The sequence below is a fragment of the Periplaneta americana genome, chromosome 15, assembly GCF_040183065.1.
Source record: "Periplaneta americana isolate PAMFEO1 chromosome 15, P.americana_PAMFEO1_priV1, whole genome shotgun sequence".
NCBI lineage: Eukaryota > Metazoa > Arthropoda > Insecta > Blattodea > Blattidae > Periplaneta > Periplaneta americana.
The window spans coordinates 25,150,152-25,172,274 of record NC_091131.1 but is presented as its reverse complement, the minus strand read 5'-3'; the positions used below and the strand labels follow the sequence as shown (position 1 = coordinate 25,172,274).

Below are 22,123 nucleotides of genomic sequence, written 5' to 3'. Positions count from 1 at the left end.
TCTTATGCACAGAAAACTTGATAGGCTATTCTGTACATTCGTTTCCTGTATTTCCTAAAATAATTTTTATGACCAAATGAGTGGTCTCTGGATCAAAATGTTCGCATTTTAATTATGCAAATACAATTTAAATTAAGTAACATAATAAACGATTTATCCTTCTATCAAACACGAATGTTCCCTGGATCAAATGTCCTATTTTAATTATGTAATTACTTTATATTTATTGCTAACGGGTGCAGCGGAGCGCACGGGTACGGCTAGTTCATAATAAACGTTAAATGGTAATGCACTGCGCCTGTGTCTTAATAAGGTATATCACGATGATGTTCACCTTTTTCTTGAAAACGAAGCCGAGCCCGCATGATTCATTACGTAATACGCGTATTATTTTCCTGTCGTGTTTGTATGCAGGGCCCGAATCTGTTTCACGTAGATGCGTGTCTTGAAAATATGAATCATAATTCTTGCTTGGCATCGTTAAGCAAGAACAGAGAGTACGTTTTATGTGCAGCCGGTAAAATAAAACCTTACCGCTGAAAAATGTTCCCAAGTACATTCGTGAAACTTCGGAAATACTCGTGTCGAGCGCGGTACACTAGATGTGTGATACTATTGATGTTTCACGATTGGCCATCAACCACGGTACACCTCTTGGCGTAAAGAATATAGGCCGATGCCATGTTTTATATTTAACAGTTTATTTTTATTTTTACATGAATAGCTAATATTAAAACTTAATCAAATCTGTATGAAATAGAATAGAACAGAAGGTATTTATTTGCAATACAATTAAATACAAAGTAATAATAAAAGATAATATGAAAGCACTTTACAGTAATAATAACAAACACAGTAATATAATATAATATAATATAATATAATATAATATAATATAATTTGAACTGGTAACAGAAATTACGGAAAAACGGCTGAAAGGATTTTAATAAATGGCTCCTCATTTTGAAGCCTGAAACCCAAAGTTTTTCGGAAAAATAGTAGTTTTCAGTGAAATGTCAATTTTCCTACATAATTTTCCTATTTTCCAAAATCCATCTGTCGTCAGTTTTGAGAACTACCTAACTGCATTCAGGAGAAGCGAAGCGAGCATCAAGTCGGCCGTGTTGCATTTCAGAATAAAACAAAAGACACACTGCAGTAAACAATATTATACGAAGGCCATGATCTGCAAGAATGGTGACATATTTAGAGCTCAAATTAAATTGGTTATTAAAAACTTGACTTACTAAAAATAATTTATAAGTTCAATTCTGTGGTGTGTATTTTCTGGGTGCAGCTGTGTATTGGATATTAAAAACTACAAAACTTGAGGTAGTTTAATGACATCATTACTATTAGAAATGAAATATTATTGTAGTTAATGCCATGATGGGACTATTTTTCATTAATTATACATATTAATGCTATATTGATGATATGAAATTGAAACGTTTTGGGGTGACATAAATAGATGTAGAGAATAACTCAAATTAGATTTTGATTTCTATATTTTACTGAGTGGCGGCTATATAATATATATAGTATATGTTACTGAAAGTTATAAAACTTACGTAAGATAATAATATTATTAAAAATCAAATATTTTTATAGTTATTAATCAAGTGGGGTTGGGTCTTTTCGTATATTTAATGGCTGTGTGGTTTAGATATTTATATGCGTGGTTCTCTTCAGTATTGGCTAGAGAGAGAGAGAGAGTATCTTTCATTATTATGGAAGCAAATAACTTTCAGAATGTCTGGTATTCTTCAATGAAAATAAACCTGAAAAATGTTTATTTGAACATCTAATGAACTTAGTTTGCAGCATTTGCTGCACAAGCCACTAGTATAATATAATATAGGCCTAATATAATATAATATAATATAATATAATATAATATAATATAATATAATATAATATAATATAATATAATATTATTTACGAGGTGGTTACGTCTCCAGGTTAACCAAAGATGCTGAGCTCCCTTTGACTACATTGTAAATCTTAGTCCAACAAGAATATTAACAGTCTTAAACAAGCTTATGGTGTTTTGATGTTGTTAGCAGCAGAGGAGATGATACTGACAGATATGATACTAGAGCTAAATGACAGCTGTGAGCAGTATAGGATGAAGATAAATGCAAACAAGACGAAGACCATGGTCATAGGAAGAAAAACAAAGAAGCTAAACTAGCGAGTTCTAAATGAGGCGGTAGAGCAAGTGGACAGCTTCAAATACTTGGCGTGTACTATAAGCAGTAACATGAGCTGCTGTCAAGAAGTCAAAAGGAGGATAAAAATGGCAAAAGAAGCTTTTATAGAAAAAGGAGCATCTTCTGCGAATTTCTGGAAAAGAACTAAGGGAGAGATTGCTGAAGTACTTTGTGTGGAGTGTGGCATTGTATAGGGCAGAAACATGGACATTACGACGAAGTGAAGCGAATAGAAACATTTGAAATGTTGATATGGAGAAGAATAGAGCGTGTGAAATGGACAGACAGGATAAGAAATGAAGCTGTGTTAGAAAGAGTGGATGAAGAAAGAATTGTGTTGAAATTGATAAGGAAAAGAAAAAGGAATTGGTTGGGTAATTGGCTGAGAAGAAACTGCCTACTGAAGGAAGCATTGGAATGAATGATGAACGGGAGAAGAGTTCGGGGTAGACGAAATATCAGATGATAGACAGATTAAAATATATGGATCATATGCGGAGACTAAAAGGAAGACAGAAAATGGGAAAGATTGGAGAAAGCTGAGTTTATCGTTCAATTCTTCATTTAGTCTTCACAATGACTTCAATATTTGTAGGATTATTGGTACTCCGACATTATGAAATATGATCCATGGTCACTGTCTGTAATATACTTTTGTGCGAGATCATGAGTATTTGCTTGGTTTCCGCACAAAACCAATCCGCGGAAAGTCTAAAATTCCACATTCAGTATTCCCAACCTAATACACACAACAATTTCCCTCTTCTTACCGCTTAAGTGGCATATTAATTTTACTGCTTTAGGCTTTTAACATATTATTTTTAGAGACGTTCAATATAGTAATAATTATAAATTGAAAACTTACCACTGTAATTTCACCTAAATTGCACTGTTAATTATTGTTTTTAAATATTTACAAAAATTAAGTAAACTCTACAACTCCACTAAAGTTGCTGCATTCGTGATGCAAGTAACATTAAGGAAGCCGTGAAAAAATCAACAAGATTCCATACGCAGCATAGATGGGGGGGGGGGGAAGACAGACGTATATCACGGCCTGCTGGAGTATAGTAAACACAGAAAACATTTTAAAGCAACAATGTTGAAGATTTCATTGCAACTAATTAGAAATTCCTCTTTCAGGTATGTAATAAACGATTTCGCACAAAATAATGTACGATACACGAGCGGTATGTTTTCTTTCAATTCTCGGAAATTAAAAAAGCTCAACTGCGTTTCGCTTTTTCAAACTTTTCCTCGAATATGAAAACTTCAACATACCGCTCTTGTAACGCATATTACTATAATAAAGTTTCGATTCTGATTGTAAATGCTTTGTATCTTGTCTCTGAACATATGAGATGGATTATACATCAAATACATACGTACATATTTATGTAGTTACATAATATTTCACGTTATGATCTCAAATAAGAATATCCTGGGGTCTATAATTAATGCATTCGCGAAACTTCGCTCCTGTTTGAACCGAGCTCGAGATGAACGGACCTTAGAAATACTTTCAACGCCATTAAATCGCTGCTCTGTGCAAGCTGTACTAGATACAAAACGATAAAATTCACGTTTAGAATCAAGTGAAGCATCTGTACTTGAACAGAAACCCTAGAACTAATATTAGAAGATACCCACACACTGCGTCGAAATGGTACTAAAAAGAAGTATAAAAAACCTCACGACATGTGCCCGGGCCATGTGGAGTGATGAAACGGCACGTATAGTGTGTAAAAATAAATCTCTGTGTGTTTTCTAGGGAACGACATTCAATTACAGACCCATAACGCCTCAGTAAACTGAGTTTTATTGTCTCGAACACTTGATTTCCACTGCAGGAAAGATTGAATTCCACAATTATCGCAGTCTCTCATCTGTGCGCCATTGATCACCCAACACGGCGTAGCGGATGAGTTCATAAAACTCAAATAAAGTTCTCCAAGGACACTGCCCACTGGAATTGCAGAAGAGCAGTTAAAATTCAGAAGACTTGGATGTTCTTTTGTTCTTCATATCTTTTTACTACTCAGTATGATACCTAGGTTACGTGCTGGGGTAGTATATATGCGCGACTTTTTAAAGACAAACAATTCTCAGGAAATCCAATAGCCCTAACTACTAACAGAACTTATTCGAAGAGAACTGTCATAGCGCTGTCTGGCAGCAACACCGTTTTTACTTGTAATGAACGCGAAGATCGTTAGGTCTTTGTATAAGCTATATATATAATATACAGGATGATGTCATTAAATTCAGGGAATTATTCTTTGAGATATTTCAATCAAAAAAGTTTAACACAGTTTTGTTTCCTTTTCGAGATAAAAATTGTTTTATGTGAAACATTTCACAGCGTATGATGAAAGAGTAATGGAACGGAGAAAAATTCTCTCCGGCGCCGGGATTTGAACCCGGGTTTTCAGCTCTACGTGCTGATGCTTTATCCACTAAGCCACGCCGGATACAACCCCGGCGCCGGTTACAATCGTCTCAGATTAAGCTCCATCTCTTGGGTTCCCTCTAGTGGCCGCCCTCTGCACTACGTCATAGATGTCTATGAACGCAGGACCGAAGTCCATACATGTGTTGAGGTGCACTCGAGTGAGTGACTGGTTGGCCGAGATCCGACGGTATAGGCGCCGTCTTAAATCACAAAGTGATTTATTATGCATATCATATATATATATATATATATATATATATATATATATATATATTTTGATGTACCGAAGTACATATGATATTTCCATGCAGATATTCTGCGTCATCATATGATGAAAGAGTAATGGAACGGAGAAAAATTCTCTCCGGCGCCGGGATTTGAACCCGGGTTTTCAGCTCTACGTGCTGATGCTTTATCCACTAAGCCACGCCGGATACAACCCCGGCGCCGGTTAGAATCGTCTCAGATTAAGCTCCATCTCTTGGGTTCCCTCTAGTGGCCGCCCTCTGCACTACGTCATAGATGTCTATGAACGCAGGACCGAAGTCCATACATGTGTTGAGGTGCACTCGAGTGAGTGACTGGTTGGCCGGGATCCGACGGTATAGGCGCCGTCTTAAATCACAAAGTGATTTATTATGCATATCATATATATATATATATATATATATATATATATATATATATATATTGATGTACCGAAGTACATATGATATTTCCATGCAGATATTCTGCGTCATCATATGATGAAAGAGTAATGGAACGGAGAAAAATTCCGGCGTGGCTTAGTGGATAAAGCATCAGCACGTAGAGCTGAAAACCCGGGTTCAAATCCCGGCGCCGGAGAGAATTTTTCTCCGTTCCATTACTCTTTCATCATATGATGACGCAGAATATCTGCATGGAAATATCATATGTACTTCGGTACATCAAAATATATATATATATATATATATATATATATATATATATTTCACAGCGTGTTTTGGGACAGACATTGATTTAATTCTCAATATGCTCAGTCAATTTAAGACAGTAATGTACAGAGTAATTACAAATTATTCATCACGTTTTAAGTAAAATATTTCCGAAAATTATGGACGCAATATGTTTGTGCTATCGTGAATCGAAAGAAAAACTCTGACTTTTCCATTGTTATAACTCTGGCGAGTGTAGACGACTTCAGCACAAGCATAGTTTTCAAAATGGTATCTATGCGGCAGAAAGCGTTCGCATTTTGGAATATGAGAAGTCAATTTCCTTTGTTACCGTACAGCGTGCGTTCCGGAGAAAATACCCTAAAACTTCACCGCCAGGTCTCCAAGCCATTCTGCGATGGCATCGTCAATTTAAGGCACTGTGAGTAAAGGTAAAATCAGTGACGCCCAAGCGTTTTTAATGAAACAGTGGAGCGAGTGAGGGCGAATTTCATTCGCAGCCCTCAGAAATCAACATACCGCGCCCCACTGGCACATTGAAGTGCATCGCTACCTGAACACACAACTCCCTCGCCGTTGGTTTGGACGATACGCTGAAGATGACTTAGGCCCGATTGTATAAACCATTTAATCTTAGATCAGAGGTTAAATTGATCCTTGTTTCAGCTGAACTTGGAATTTTGTGTTGTATAAAGTCTAATCTGAGATTAATTTGTCTCAAACTAAAGTCAACTTTGACTGAAGAAATTTCTCCGATTAAGTTAGATGATCCAAGTTCAGTTATTTCTTTTCTGTTTGAAATATACGAGTGACAGATTGTGCAAATAAAATATCCATTATTATTAATATTAATAGATATGATAGGTACATTTATATATATTTCTTTCAATTTCTTGCCTTAATACACAAACAATCTTATATTTTATAAGGCTCTATCGTGTTCAGCAGTATCAAATAACATAACCTATAATTATATTATGTTTATAACAACCATTAATTATTAACGGATATGATAGGTACATTCATAAATTTTCCATTAACTGTATTACTAAACGAAAATTGTCGTTTTATAAAGCTTTATTATGTTTAGCAGTATCAAACACCATAACATGATAACAACTCGGAGAACAGTAACCTTCTTCTTATTGTCCGCCATTATTTACATTGCACAAAAAACCAGTGTCTCCAACAGAGTGTACGGAAAGTCGTCAAAAAGTAGTTGTAAAGTCGCTAGATTTCTCATTATCGACAAAGAAAGATTAAATTTTGTCACTATGGGGTGCTAAAAAGGTCGCTAAATTCCTATTTAAGCAATATAAAAGTTAAAAGAAATTGTTGTTGAAAAAGAGTTAAAGTCGCTAGATTGGCAACACTGAACAAACCTGCCCGCGCATCACGTTTTTCACCTGTTTATGCGATGTTGCCAAATCCTTTTCACGTGAACTTAGATTGCATTTGAACCAAGGTAATTTGATCGCAGGAAAGTTTTATACAACAGAAGAAGTGTCTGAACTCGGTTCACTTTTCGATCTTCGATCAAAGTTGATCTTTAGTCAGGGAGATTTATACAATTGGGCCTTAGTGTTGTCACAATGACCTCCTAGATCTCCCGACATAACGCCCTGTGACTTTTTCTCTGGGGGTATGTAAAAAACATAGTGTACGTGTCACCACTACCAGCAACTTTGGTTCAGCTCAAGGATCGCATTACAGATGCATTTACGACCATTACCAGGAATATGCTACTGCGTGCACGGGATGAACTTCAAATCTCATCGATGTGTGTCGTGTAACAACACACCGAACACTTGTGAAGGTGTGTCCGAAACTTGGACAGTTTCTGTTTATTTTGACGTATCGTACATTATTCTAAGTGTCCACACCTGTGGAGTAACGGTTAGCGCGTCTAGCCGCAAAACCAGGTGGCCCGGGTTCGATTCCCGGTCGGGGCAAGTTACGTGGTTGAGGTTTTTTCCGGGGTTTTCCCTCAACCCAATATGAACAAATGCTGGGTAACTTTCGGTGTTGACCTCCGGACTCATTTCACCGGCATTATCACCATCTCATTCAGACGCTAAATAACCTAAGATGTTGATAAAGCGCCGTAAAATAACCTACTAAAATAAAAATAAAATATTCTAAGTGTTATGTTTTTCTTTATGCAGCCGCTTAAGTCCTCATTAATTGTTTGTAATTGCCTTGTATTATGATAATAAATGATTTAAACAATATTAGTATTGTTCTTCAAATGTGCAAAAATTTGATCTCTAACTAATCCGTGGCGCTACAGCCCGTGAAGGGCCTAGGCCGATCAGCCGGCTGCTGGCCTCACGCCCACATGCCGAAGCAGAGGTGGACGATCATCCAACCAGAATGGAGGTATCGTGTGGTTAGCACGATGATCTCCCCAGCCGTTATAGCTGGTATTCGCAACCGAATTTCGCTACCTATCGTAGCTCCCCAAGTGCATCACGATGCTGGGTGGGCACCGGTCCCATATACTGGCCGAAATTTCATGAGAAAATTTCTTCTCCCATGAGGACTCGAACCAGCGCGCATTCCGTAACGCGAGTCCTAGGCGGGATGTCTTAGACCGCGACGCCACGGCGCGGGACAATTTGATAAAGCGTCGTAAAATAACATACTAAAATAAAAATAAAATATTCTAAGTGTTATGTTTTTCTTTATGCACCCGCTTAAATCCTGATTAATCGTTTGCAATTGCCTTTTATTATGATAATAAATGATTTAAACAATATTAGTGTTGTTCTTTCAATGTGCAAAAATTCGATCTCAACAAATGTAACTTTTCGTTCCGAAATGTTACATTTGTTTGGGGTGACTAAGGAACTCAGATGTTCAGACCGAGTGCGCACATGAGCCGGCGACACGATGTCGCCGAACTGCAAAGGGTTTTAAATTAATTTTCTAATTAACCATTGAGTTCTCGCTGATACGTAGGCCTACATCTATTACCAGGCAGTACATCTCGCTCGATGATGTCTGATTAGTGCAATATGTTACTAGTTAGTGATGTATGCAATGGAGGAGGAAATGAACTGGCCAACCTACCCCATTATCTCCTGGCTTAGTTGCCTCATGAGTGATGCCTTGTTGGTGTCACTTTTGAGGTTCAAACCTGTCTTCGAACAGTTGACTAAATCAACAATTAACCACGCGCTTAATTGCAAGACGCATTATAGTTTTTTTTATTATTTTAATGTATTTTATTTCCACTTTCAGGCTGCACAGTTACATCACTTCCACCCTGTATTTACTAAATTGAATCGGTATTTCTACTCTGATAAAATTCGCCCCTGCTGAAATCATGTTAAAAGGTCTTGTTCTGTCGTGAGATGCAGAAAGTTACTCTGCACCCAGCTTAGATAGGCCTACTGAACTTTTCCGTACATAAAACTCGGTATTAGTTGTGGCGAATGAAATAACTGGAAAAGCCAGGCAGCGTCTGATGAGTTATTATGATTGTTATTGAAAGCAGAACATATGAATTACGGCAATCAATATTTCACTAGACATGAAAGCAGATTAAGCTGCTAATTTATTCATAAAATGCAAACATTTTATAAAATTTGTGCACTCTGTAACATAATTACAGCACTCGCCCATATAATACCGCATGGGCTTGTATAAAACATTAAACATAAAATCTAGTTATATTAACGGTGCATTTTATACTTGGAGACGCGTGGGAGGTGCATATACAGGATGAACCGTAAGTAATATCATTAATTTCAAGGGATTATTTTTTTGTTTAGATATTTCAAACAAAAGAGCTTAATAGCTCGTTTTTGCTTCCTTTTCCAGACAGAAATTGTTTCATATGAAACATTTCATAGCGTGTTTTGGAAAAGCCATTGATTGAATTCCCAGTATGCTCAGTTAATTTAAGACAGCGGTGTATTGTGATGACTATTACACTCTTACTACGTCATACTACTTTTGACCAATAAAACGGTACGAAAGGACGTATTTCAACAAATCATGGCTGCTTATCGCACAATTTTATCGCGTCCCTAGCATTTGTTTAATTTTATCGCGTCCCTAGCATTTGTTTAATTTTATCGCGTCCCTAGCATTTGTTTCTTTGTTTGCCAACATTTGAAACTGCGCTGGTCTGGACGTCAAAAATATATATAAAATTACAAACCACTCCAGTCGATGCACAGCAGTTTCAAATATGACTCGCATTGGCATTCAAGAACAAGAATTAATAAAAATCACTGATCATACCTATGCATCTTCTGAAATCCGATTTACAAATAAATGAAGAGCACCATTCGGAAATCCTGAATAAGTTGAATACACCATGTAGGCCTAAATCAACGAGTTCCACTTCTATTACGCACACGTCCAATATAACATCAATTGAACCACCAACCACATTCAAATTTGAAAATTGTACATTCAATAATTATTCCTTTTAAAATTATTCATGTTTATTTTTTATGTCATCGTCGTTAATTAAAACTTTTCTAACACTTGTGTATATTAGTTAGGTTATGTTATAGCTTCTGCTATATGATATTATGGATTGTCACGTATCAGAGATTGTTTAATATTAAGATTTATTGAAAATCATCTCTCAAGTGACGTTGATTACTGAGATTCGGATAATTGAAGTGGAATGTTGCATTTTAATAAAAATGAAACTGAATCAACAAAGCCTTCTTGACTAGTAACATTGCCATCGTGTACAATTTTCGAGAACTTCTCGACGAGAAGGCATTGCTCACTACTGCCATCTAGCATGCATCTAGCGTAATATTTGTAATGTTGAGATGGTACAATAATACATTTGAAGACAGTTGTATTTTCGTAAGTCAATTAATACTTTATTGTATTGGAGTACTTCGTTACTTCTAATCTTTATATACTTTCTTCTAATCGTGTAATAGTCAATTAAATCCCACTCGAGTTTTGATTTTCTCTAGATAAATCAAAAGTCTAGTGAGATTACTGTTGATAAATGTTTGAAAGAATTTTAGTTTTGTATTTAATTGTGCAGATATTTGATTCGAACAAATGTAACATTTCAAAATTTCAGAACGAAAAGTTACATTTTGTTCTAATTAAATTTTTGCACAATTAAAGGACAAAACTAATTTTTTTTTCAAGCATTGATTATCACAATGCACTGGCTTTCATAAAAGACAATTTTCATTTCGAAAAGGGAGCAAAAATGAGCAAAATTGTATTCATTTTTTTAACATCCCAAAGAATAACCCCCTTAAGCTAATGGCATTATTTACAGTTCACCCTGTATAGACCTACGCTGAAATAGCCTCAGAGTCTTCCAGTGCACCTGAGTTTCACGAAGCCACTGTAGCTTGTTTGTCTTGTACAGAAGAAAATAATTGCTTTTCAGTTGAACAATAGCACAAGTGAATGAATTCTGAATATCTGTTATTTATCAACTATGGGTGATGGTATAAATTGCATCAGGGGAGAGTTGGGTAGTATCGGACATCGGGTAATATCGGACAGTGATGTTTCTTTCATCTACCACAAGACTCTAGTACCTAAATGACATTGTTACGTTTCTGTATGTGACATCAGAACACTGCTACTACCATCTGGTGATAGATGAAAGAAACATCACTGTTCGATATTACCCATGTCCGATACAACCATCTCTCCCCTAAATACAAAAAGAAGTGAAGTTGTGCTAGAAAGAGTGGGTGAAGAAAGAATAATGTTGAGACTGATCAGGAAAAGAAAAAAAATGGCTGGGTCACTGACTAAAAGCTAACTGCCTACTGAAGGATGCACTGGAAGGGATGGTGAAGGGGAGAAGAGTTCGGGATAGAAAAAATCAGATGATAGACAACATTAATATAATATGGCTCGTATTGCGAGGACTAAGGCCCGTTTGCAGATATGCAAATCAAGTCAGTCCTTTATCGCCAATCAGTTGATGTCTGATTTATTTGATTGTTCACTATATGGACGTAACAGAAAATAAGACGACGAATGGTTTTTGGATGAAGCAGAAAAAAAAAAAGAGAATTTTTCGGTCCGGGTCAGAAATTATGTCACACACCATATGACATCTGACATAGATTATGAATATTTACCGAATATTTCTCCATACAGTTTGGAAATTTCATCAGAAGATCCGTTAGGTCATTTTAGAACTACCTACTTTAACTATTTCTTATATAAATTACTATAATATCACTATAAACAATATGCTGTACACTTCATCTATAATCAGTCACTAATCAGCAAAAATCTATTGATCAAATTTGATGTAAGATTGATTTCGGATCAAATAATGATTGTTCTTTCTGCAACGAAAATAGAACTGATGACCAATCGAACCTTACTTGATCCTTGATCCTATCTGATCGGTTTTACTGCAAACGGGTCTAAGAGGAAGGCGGGAAAGAGGAAAAATTGAAGAAAGCTGGCTTACAGTTAAATACCTGCCCTGGGCCTAAAACTATGAATGAATGAATGAATAAACAGGACTTCCCATGGAAACTTAGGTTTTGATTAGCAATCGCCATTACTGAAGAATGGATTAAATTTGGGTGATTATAATATTACAAGAACTAAAATCATTAAACACAACAGATACGAGAATTTTTTTAAGATTTCATGTTAGTTATCCATGAAAAGAAGATAGTAAATTTAGTCAAGATAGGCCTACAGAACCTCTATAGGTGCCATCAGCTTGACCAAAATTTTTTCTCTTCGGCGTTAATTTGAAATTAATAAATATTTAATTTCTTTCTCGTTGTTGTTGTTGTTTATTATGATGCCTTCATGATTTAGGCTCGTGGTTTGCTCCAGTTTCTTAGTGCCGCTATCGGTAAATTGGTGTACACATCTGGGTTCATATGGGAGAATGATGAACAGTCAAATAACCCCACTAGTAAAAAAAAAAAAAAAAACTTTTAAAAACTAAGACTTCAACATTAAGCGTAGTTTTGGTAGCTATGAACCGAGTTACCGAACTTGAGAAGATCGACCTTTGATTTGCTAGTGAAGGAACTAGAAAAACTGCCATGGACAATATAACCGTTTCTGTGTAGCAAAATGTAAATTTAAAGGTACGGTCACACATCGCTACTTTTGCAGCGCAACTTTTGTACTGCAGCTGCAAAAGTTGCGTGTCGTGTTCACACGTAAGCCGAAAGTAGCGCGCTGCACGCTATTTTTCGTGCTGCGCAACCCGAGTGCAGCAAAAGTTGCAACTGGAGGTTGCGAGTCTGTTCACACACAAGGCGCTACTTTTGCAGCCGCAGTCATGCTGCAGGTTTCCATCTCCGTGTTGACTTCTCAATATACATTTTGTGGTTATGTTCGCATTATTAATAAACTCATGCGAAAGCTTCCTTATCTACTATATGCTTTTGTGCCCTAACTAGTATTCAGAAATTGACATTATTTTTACGATAAAGCTTTTAAAAACGCCTATATACTTAAATGATAACCAACAGGTAGAGGGGAAGAGAAGGCCTGATGGCTTTATCTCTACCAGGTTAAATAAATAAATAAATAACAATATATTCACGTAATCAATGTTGGCAACCCTCCTGTTTGGAACTAAGCTATGGAAAACTGAAAAAATGAATTATATTGTCAGAAATTATGGTCAGACTGTGTTGTGTATTTAATAACTGTTACAAATAATTTATTTTCATCACATTTAACATTAAAATATATCCAAACAATAAAAGTACCATTGGCACATTTGGGTGGTAACACTGATTGCAACCGCAGCAAAAGTTTCAACAAAACCGATATCAGAAATGCTGCGGCTGCAACCCTGAGAACCCTGTTCACACGTCGCTACTTTTAAGCTGCGAGCAGCATGGAAAAGTAGCGGGCAGCAGGTTCGGCAGCCGCTACTTTTCGGATTGCACCGTTGTTCACACGTTGCAGTACGAGAGTTGCGCAGTTTTTTGTACTGCAGCGCTGCAAAAGCAGCGACGTGTGACCCTACCTTAACTTGCAGGGATTTGAACTCCAATCTTCGCAGTAAGAAGACATCGCTGTCTGTGCTTCCTTGAATCACGTATCCTATCGTCAGCAAATCAGCTAACACCACGCCGCCGGTACTGAGGCTAAACGACGGCAGTCTTATTGTTTTGAGAAAAGCGAGCAAAGCCTCCATTAGAACAGAAGTAGCCATTCGTGCCAGGCACTGATGCGGCCCAGTCATTACCTTAGCGTGACAGCCATTTCACTTGACAAGCCGCCCTTAATAAAATTGTTATATTCTAATATTTCTTTCCCTCTTTAACCAAACACTATAAATGACTATCAGTGATAACTCACACACCCTCGTTTTCTTCTCCTACCCGATTGCTATTATGTCACACGGGGGTGGCATTATCTCTGCAGAGGATCACCCCTTGCAGCTGAGGGAGCCTGTGTGTGTGTGCGTGCATTGCCGCACACCAATGGACTGGAAAATGTCGGTGCTGCAAGTCAACTGAAGCGGGGCATAGCCCATTGGCTCCAGACAGACGATGATTCGGAGGACAGATTCTCTCATACCTCCTGCGCCATATGATGGGTTCTCATTATTAGCCTTGCCCCAGTAAGTGGCTTGCTTAACTGTATTTAATAGAGAAATGCAGACGTACCGAGAAGCAGTCTGTTTTCAGGGGAGATAGGACACGAATATTAATACATTATTTTGTAAAACTTTTATAGATCTCTTGGATATGGAACAACAAGTATTGATGGAGAAATCATTGCAATAAGTGAAAGTCTCAGGAATCTTCTCTGTCACATCAATAAATTTAAAAATGCAGTTATATTGCCAGACTCCAAAGCAGCTATTCTATCAATAGTCTCTAGACACACACCTTCATCTCAAATAGCAGAAATAAACAAAATGTTCTCTCAATTAATATCGCTCAATAAAAGAATTGTATTCCAATGGATACCATCCTATTGTGGAATCCTAGGAAACGAGAATGCGGATGCTTTAGCAAAGAAGGGCAGCACTGCTACTTACAGACCTGTTACTAAATCTACATATTACTTTGTGAAAAGATTTATTAAATGTACATACTTAGACTTCAACAAACAAAATTTGATAACACAATCTCAAGGGAAAAAATGGAACTCTTTGCATCATAATCCAGAGTTGATTCCCGATTTACCACGCAAATCGTCTGTAGCTGCATTTAGATTGGCAATAGGCCATGACTGTTTGGCCAAGCACCTGCATAGAATTGGAATATATCAGTCCCCTAACTGTCCATTGTGTAACTGAAATCAAGAAATGGATTCAGAACATCTCAAAATCTGTGCGTCAGTGGCTAACCATGACAATATCTTTGAAAAATATTGGAGTACAAGAGGTCGAATGCCTGGCATTAGAAAACAACAACATTTTGTAAAACTAATCTACTGCTGGGTCATTCCATTGTGACGGTTGTGACATTTTTTGCTATAATCCACGATATAAAATACCTTTTAATAATAGAACTACGTGTTCATATTTTTTCAAAACTTAGCCTATTCCTGCAGTGTTGACAGATATACTTAAATATCTGTAAAATAACATTATAATAGAGACTGCAGATCGTACAAAACATAGGTACTTCTTTCTTTTTGTGACGGTTGTGACCATTTCTTGACATGAAGTTCCCACAAGCGTTCTTTAAGCCATAATTTCTGTGCAGTTTTGAGATATGCAATATCAACTTGTTTTCTTCGTCACACATTTGAGGCTATCAAATGCAAAACTCACCTTATCAAAAATAAAAAAAAAAAAAAAAAAAAAAAAAAAAAATGAGTTACATATGGGATGTTGTATTTCTTGCAGCTCTCTGTCTACTCATATAGTCGGTTTGTGCAAATCTTGTCTAATTCCTCTTCCATAGAGCTCAGAAAACTACTATCAAATGCAAAACTGTCCATAACCTGTTTTTCCTGTTTTCTGACAAATCACTTTACCTGGGTAAGGCGAGTTTTGCACTTGATAGCCTCATTTGATAACAACGCATAAGGGCTCGTATATAGATATAAATTATTAGTAAATATGGAGCCGCGTTGTTTTTGCACCCAACCCTTCAATTATACTAAAAGTATTAAATATATTATTACTGTTTTATGAGAATATTGTAACATTAACATTTATTAAGTGCATTTTTCTTACTTATGAAGAAAGTAGTGAGAGAGTGAATTTAAAACTGAATAACAAAGTTTGCAGAAACAAAAAGTGACGTACGTAACTGCAAAGTGCGAAGTGCAAGAAAACATCCGTGCTGTAGGCGAAATTCGCACCTACGACCGTAACATTTATGAAACATCTAAGCTGTGTGTAAACCAGTTGTGTATAGTCTGTTCAATTTTCTTCATAGAAAAGACTTTGCCGACTGAATTCACCCTATATGATTAATTGAAGAATATGTTAAGATTTTTCGAATTGAAATTTGATTTAGTAATTGCTCCAGCAAGTACTGGTAGAGATAATAATAATAATAATAATAATAATAATAATAATAGTAATGGCGATCCCAACCTTGCTTTATGGGTGTGAAAGTTGGGTCTTGACTATCTCACAACAGAAGAAAATAGAGGCTGCTGAGATGAAATTTTTGAGACAGGTGGCAGGTTATAGACTCATAGATAAAAAGAGGAATGAAGATATTAGAAAAGAATTGGAAATTCAGAGTCTAAATGAAACAATCATTGAATACAGACAAAGATGGCAAGATCATATACAAAGAATGGATGAAGATCGTATACCACAAATAATAAATAAATATAAACCTGTAGGTAGAAGAAATGTCGGCAGGCCACGGATGAGATGGTCGGATCAGTTTTCTTGAAGACGGAACGAGCCACAAGGCTTATGCCGTGATGAAGATGAATAATAATAATAATAATAATAATAATAATAATAATAATAATGCTTTAATGGCTACTGATCATACGAAAAGGGGAATTCGTTCTGGTTTTATATTAATAGGTTTTATATTAATTACTCTCTCCTGCTCTCTACTAATTGGTAGTCATAAATAAATATAGCCTATTTCTTTACTATGACAGAAATTTTGTCTTCACCAGTTACAACCAATCACAACCCCCGTTTAGAAACATTGACGCTTCCCTTCATCTTCGCGTGAAGGGAGACCTGCCAAATCTATGGACAAATTGAAGTAGTAGCCTCCGCGTTATAGGTTTTGAAGTTAACAACTTTTGTCAGGTTTACTATACTGCCATCTAGTTACATATTACATAAGGAGTCACGTCATAACTTCCATTTCAATTGCATTAGCGACTGTACTGCCATCTCGTGTTCGTTTACGGCGGACGGGTGGCGATCCTGGCGGTTGTTCTCTTCAAAGTGCTGCCGATTTTAACATAGCGATGAGTTATCTGTTACATATATCGTCACTTGAATGCAAGAACTTTGTAACTTGATGTTTTCTATTTTGTGACATTGCCTGTTTACTTATTTATTGCACTAAGCAATATGTCTCGTTTTCTTTTACCTATTTGTTACATTGGAAAATAGATGTCGCTTGTATCGTTCGATCAGTTACCTAGTTCTTGCATTACATTTTGTGCAATTTTCTCTATGCTATAAAAGAGATAACTAAAAAACGCACATTTCGAGTTACCTAGTTCTTGCATCCAGGCGACGATGTGATCTAGAGTAGTAGTCATTGAGCGTCGAGAGTCGCTAGAAATGTGGCAACTGCAGCATGTTACTGGGGGTGGTCAGAGATCTTTGGGTAGGAAGTAGTAATTTGTTAAGTAAGCGCTCGAAGAAGTCATTGAACGAGGAAATTATACCAACTGTATACCACGGTAACCCCCGTTGTTCCAACTTCGTAACGTCGCTGCAAATTTTCCTGTAATTCAAATATGTCTTCAAAATAGAATCAAGTAAAAAATCAGGGTATAGTTTGATTTTGCATTCCTCTATACAAATCTGAGAGAACAGTAGTGACAGATTACCAACTTCTTTGCTTTTGAAATCGTCTAAAGATAAAATCACGAAACGCTGTAGTTACTCTCCTTTGAAATCTGCAACGAGAGTAGTGACACAGTAAATTGAAAACTAAATTTTATGGAACTCTGTAGAAATGAAGAGCGGCGTACGTAACTACAAAGTGTAAGACTATCTACAATTTGTAATTCAATTTCGTAACGTTTTCAGTCTGTTGAATTGTGCGATTAAATAAAAAGAAAATAACCCTGTAACCTTTAATAAGTACAACAGAATGAAACACAAAACATTTTTATATTACAAAGAAATATAACTGAATGTCACGTAAGGAAAACTATATAAAGCAAGCCATAACAATGGGCAATAAATCACTTGAAAAATGTGTCATTGTACGGACGAACAATAATAACAAACAAAAGTAAAGTCCGTAATGAAACTGAAGAATGCTGAAGGGAAATTATGTCTGTTCGGTTAAAGAACTAAACTTAAAAAGAAAAGAAGTTAAACTATTTCACTGCATTCAAAGAGGGGAGAGAGAAGCACTCGTAAGTTCCGAGAAAGACACAATTATCACGGTCGAAGAAAAAAATCCAAGAACTAGCCTACTTAAGTATCTCTGTGATCGATTCAGCTCTGTAACCAAGCTTATGTTGTGGAACATATACGTAGATATGTAAACAGTATATAAACTGACAGACGCATTAAGAAAACGAATGTGTCCTTACTATGTAAGGGATTTCATATACTTCCCGTATTCTATGCTTGATACTAAAAACTAGACGAACATTGTGTCAAACATGTTTTCTCGATACATCGAGTTCGTTATATCGTGATATTACGATTTTAGAAAAAAAATAACATGGCCATCGTAGCTGTCTTGGAGTAATGAGCGAGACTCGCGATTCGAAGTTGCTCCACAGGTGTGGACTATGTATGTATGTATGTATGTATGTATGTATGTATGTATGTATGTATGTATGTATGTATGTATGTATGTATGTATGTATGCATGTATTCAGCTGAAGAAGCTGGTCGGACATGAAACACAAAATATGCTACAAAGGAAATATATTTATGCAATCCTAGCATTAAAACACGCTTGTTATAACACTATAAATCGTTCACGGCACTGGTGCAAGAAAATGTTACTTAGAAACTAGTATTCCATGACGTCATCATCGCATTCACAACACAATTTTATACAACGTACCTGTAAGAATAAGCTAATATCATCGCCCTGACCAGCATACCAATAATAAGCCTTCAGCGTCTTTTACAATTTCCTCTGGGATAGTATCTATATATTCATTATTATTCATTAGTAACTTATCATCCATTCTCCTTTCAATTCTTTAAAACAACAACAAAATAACACTGTCTTAGAATCGGTTACTTAGCAACCATGCAATAGATCAAGTCACATCTAGTACTCATGTATCTACTACGCCATTACATTTATTTTATTTTATTTATTTATTGTCGCTTTAACTTATAACAAAAGTCATATCGCGACACGAATTAATTTTAACAATATATAACATTTAGCAAGTCGTAAAAAAAATATATATTACACAATTTTATCAAACAATCTAGTCAACTTGAAAAACTTTGACACTATTGCAGTGAGAAGGTTCACCAAGAGATCTTGCTATATCGTTGGGGATTTTTAGTTGTTGTCGTAACTGATTGTATTGAGGACAGTCCTGGATGATGTGTTTCACAGAAAGAGTTTCACTGCAAGTGTTACAAACTGGAGGAGGTTTCTTCTTTAATAAATAATCATGTGTGAGCTTGGTATGTCCAATACGTAGTCGGTTGATGAGAACTTGATTCCTGCGTGATAGATGATTACTTGGATATGATAATCTGAAAGCAGTTCTAATGTCCCAGAGTTTGCTAGTAGATGTTTGAAGCCAATTGGAGTACCATAGATACCATTACATTACATTTTGTAAATTAATAATAGTTTTTTTTTACATATTTTAATGGTATCGCCTTTGTGAAATTGAACCCGCCAGGTTTTGATTCCGAATCTACAATATAAATTGGGCAGTCGAAAACACCAACGCATTGACTGATACGTGGCTTTCGACTGTTCAGAGACTAACCTTGACCTAAAAGCGTGAGTGTAAATGGGTTTAAACTGCATAAAATGTTGCCTTTTGTTTTCCCCGGCAAATTCATATGCTATACGATGAAGTTTCCTACCGTTTGAACGCAAACAAAAGGCGTTTCGTTCTGCCAGCTTCTGCTATTGGGATAATGCAGGGAACGCAAAATCATATATATTTTAAAATCATAATGTGACTTCAGACGCCAGACACCAAACCGAGGAATTCAGTACTTTCACTGAGTAAACATATGTAAAACCAGAATCAGGACGAGGCGGATCTAAAATTAAATTACTCTCAAGCTGCTTTCCACTTTTGTGTTGGAGATGATGTTCCACAGACATGCAGCAGGAGACTGTTTCATGGCAATTACACTCCGAGCCTCTCCCTTTTTTCTTGATTACATGTCGCAGAGACTTCCTTCTACTCAGCGCCTGTGGCACTACCCATGCAGCATCGAGTTCGAATCTCCCGTGGAGGGAAGTGTGTGTTAATTGTATGTTCTTATATGTCATCTTACATTCTGCGGTGTACACAGTGGCTAAGGAACAGTCATAGCGCTACATGGAATTCACGATTCACGTAGCTCGTGGATAGCTTTCCATATGGCATCAGGTTCGAATCTTGTGTGGAGGGGAAAACTTGTTAATTGTATGTTGTTAAAAGTATTCTTCCTTATGCGGTGCTTACAACGACTAAGGAACAGTTTAATGGAGGCAATGAGTGTATTTTTTATTTTATACAGGGTGTTTCAAAAATACAGGGCATAATTTCAGATATGTATTTCTCACATGTAGACAATCAAAATAGTTCATTACAACATGTGTCTGGAAATGCTTCATTTCCGAGTTATGGCCTTCACAACATTGAAATTCACCGGAACGTTTTTCTTTCCGCAGGTCGTTATCATTACAGAAGATGTTCAAAATGTCCACCTCCTGCTTGAATACAGACCTCACATCGATGTCTCATTGACTTGCGAACACGATCCCAAACTCCAGGAGTATTGCGTATGTCCTCAGAACATGCCGCAATTCGATTCCGAAGGGATTCCAAATCAGGCACCGGAGACGAATAAACCAATGATTTTAAATGGCCCCACAAGTAGAAATCGAGAGGGTTCAGATCAGGTGAGCGTGGAGGCCAAGCAATTGGGCCACCTCTACCTATCCATCGATCAGGAAACCTTCGATCCAAGTACCGGAGAGCCGTACGACTGAAGTGTGCAGGAGCGCCATCATGCAAGAAGTGAATGTGTTGACAAATGATCAGTGGAGTGTCTTCTAAAACATGAGGTATGGTGTTTTCCAGGAAGTTTGTGTACGCCTGCCCCGTAAGTCTGTTTACAAGTACATGGGGTCCAACTAATCGATCACCAATGATACCGGCCCACATGTTGAGGGAGAACCGCACCTGGTGATGAGATGGAACAGTTGCACGTGGGTTCCGGTGAATTTCAATGTTATGAAGGCCATAACTCGGAAATAAAGCATTTCCGGACACATGTTGTAATGAACTATTTTGATTGTCTACATGTGGGAGATACATACCTGAAATTATGCCCCGTATTTTTGAAACACTCTGTATATTTTTAACCTCGTACCTTGATTTTTTTGTACAGATAGTCTTATTGATATAAATGATGTGTTTAAGTTTCATGTTTGTTGGTTCAGAAGTTTGAGTTATTTAAATAAAAATGCACATTTTCAAAATTTTTCATTTTCCCCAGATTTTAAGCATCATGTCTGAAAATTGTTTACAGTACCTTTGATCTCTTTAGAAAGTTCCTATGTTCGCAACTTTTTCTTTGATTTTACCTAGTAAAAATAGGGGGGAAAAATTAAACATATTCATATTCAAATTTATAACATTACTGAGTGTAAGTAATTTTAAAAAATTATTTTTCTTTTTGAAAAAAAAATCCAACACAACTTCGCTAAGTACACTTCAAAGTACATACAGTAAATATTTCAGCTTCCTAGCATAAAATTTGTGCAATCCTGAGCAATGTGAATACAGAGAATTTGGCAAAAATAATACGGGAAAATAATTAAAAAATTAGCATGCGTTTAGAACGTAATAAACGCAGCCCTTTTAAAGATGGAGTACGCTAATTAATGACACACACGCTCGCCGTAGAATTTAAATCTTCATGAAAGTGTAAAGTAGACATCATAGCCTCATCATCTACAAAAAAACTAAATTCGTTTTTTGACCAAAAGATTCCAAATTTTCTCCCGTCTCCTCCCTTAACGCTGCATGGAAGTCGATGATTCACGTAGGTCATGGATGACTTTTCCATGCACTTGTACTAGTCATTCTAGTTATTTCTTAACAAATACCCTTTTTCTTTGTTTACTATTTCTTATTTATACACATACAGTAGACCCTCGATTATCCGTCACCCTATTAACCGATTGTCGTATTATCCGACTTTTTTTTTCTAGCATTTTTTTTTTGCT

The 22,123-nt window shown here is 36.5% G+C and overlaps 1 protein-coding gene across 6 annotated transcripts in view; it reads right to left on the bottom strand.

Moving 5' to 3' along the window:
* Eph (Eph receptor tyrosine kinase) overlaps positions 1-22,123 on the bottom strand; it is a 1,260,465-nt gene that overhangs the window by 470,720 nt on the left and 767,622 nt on the right. The window lies entirely within an intron of this gene.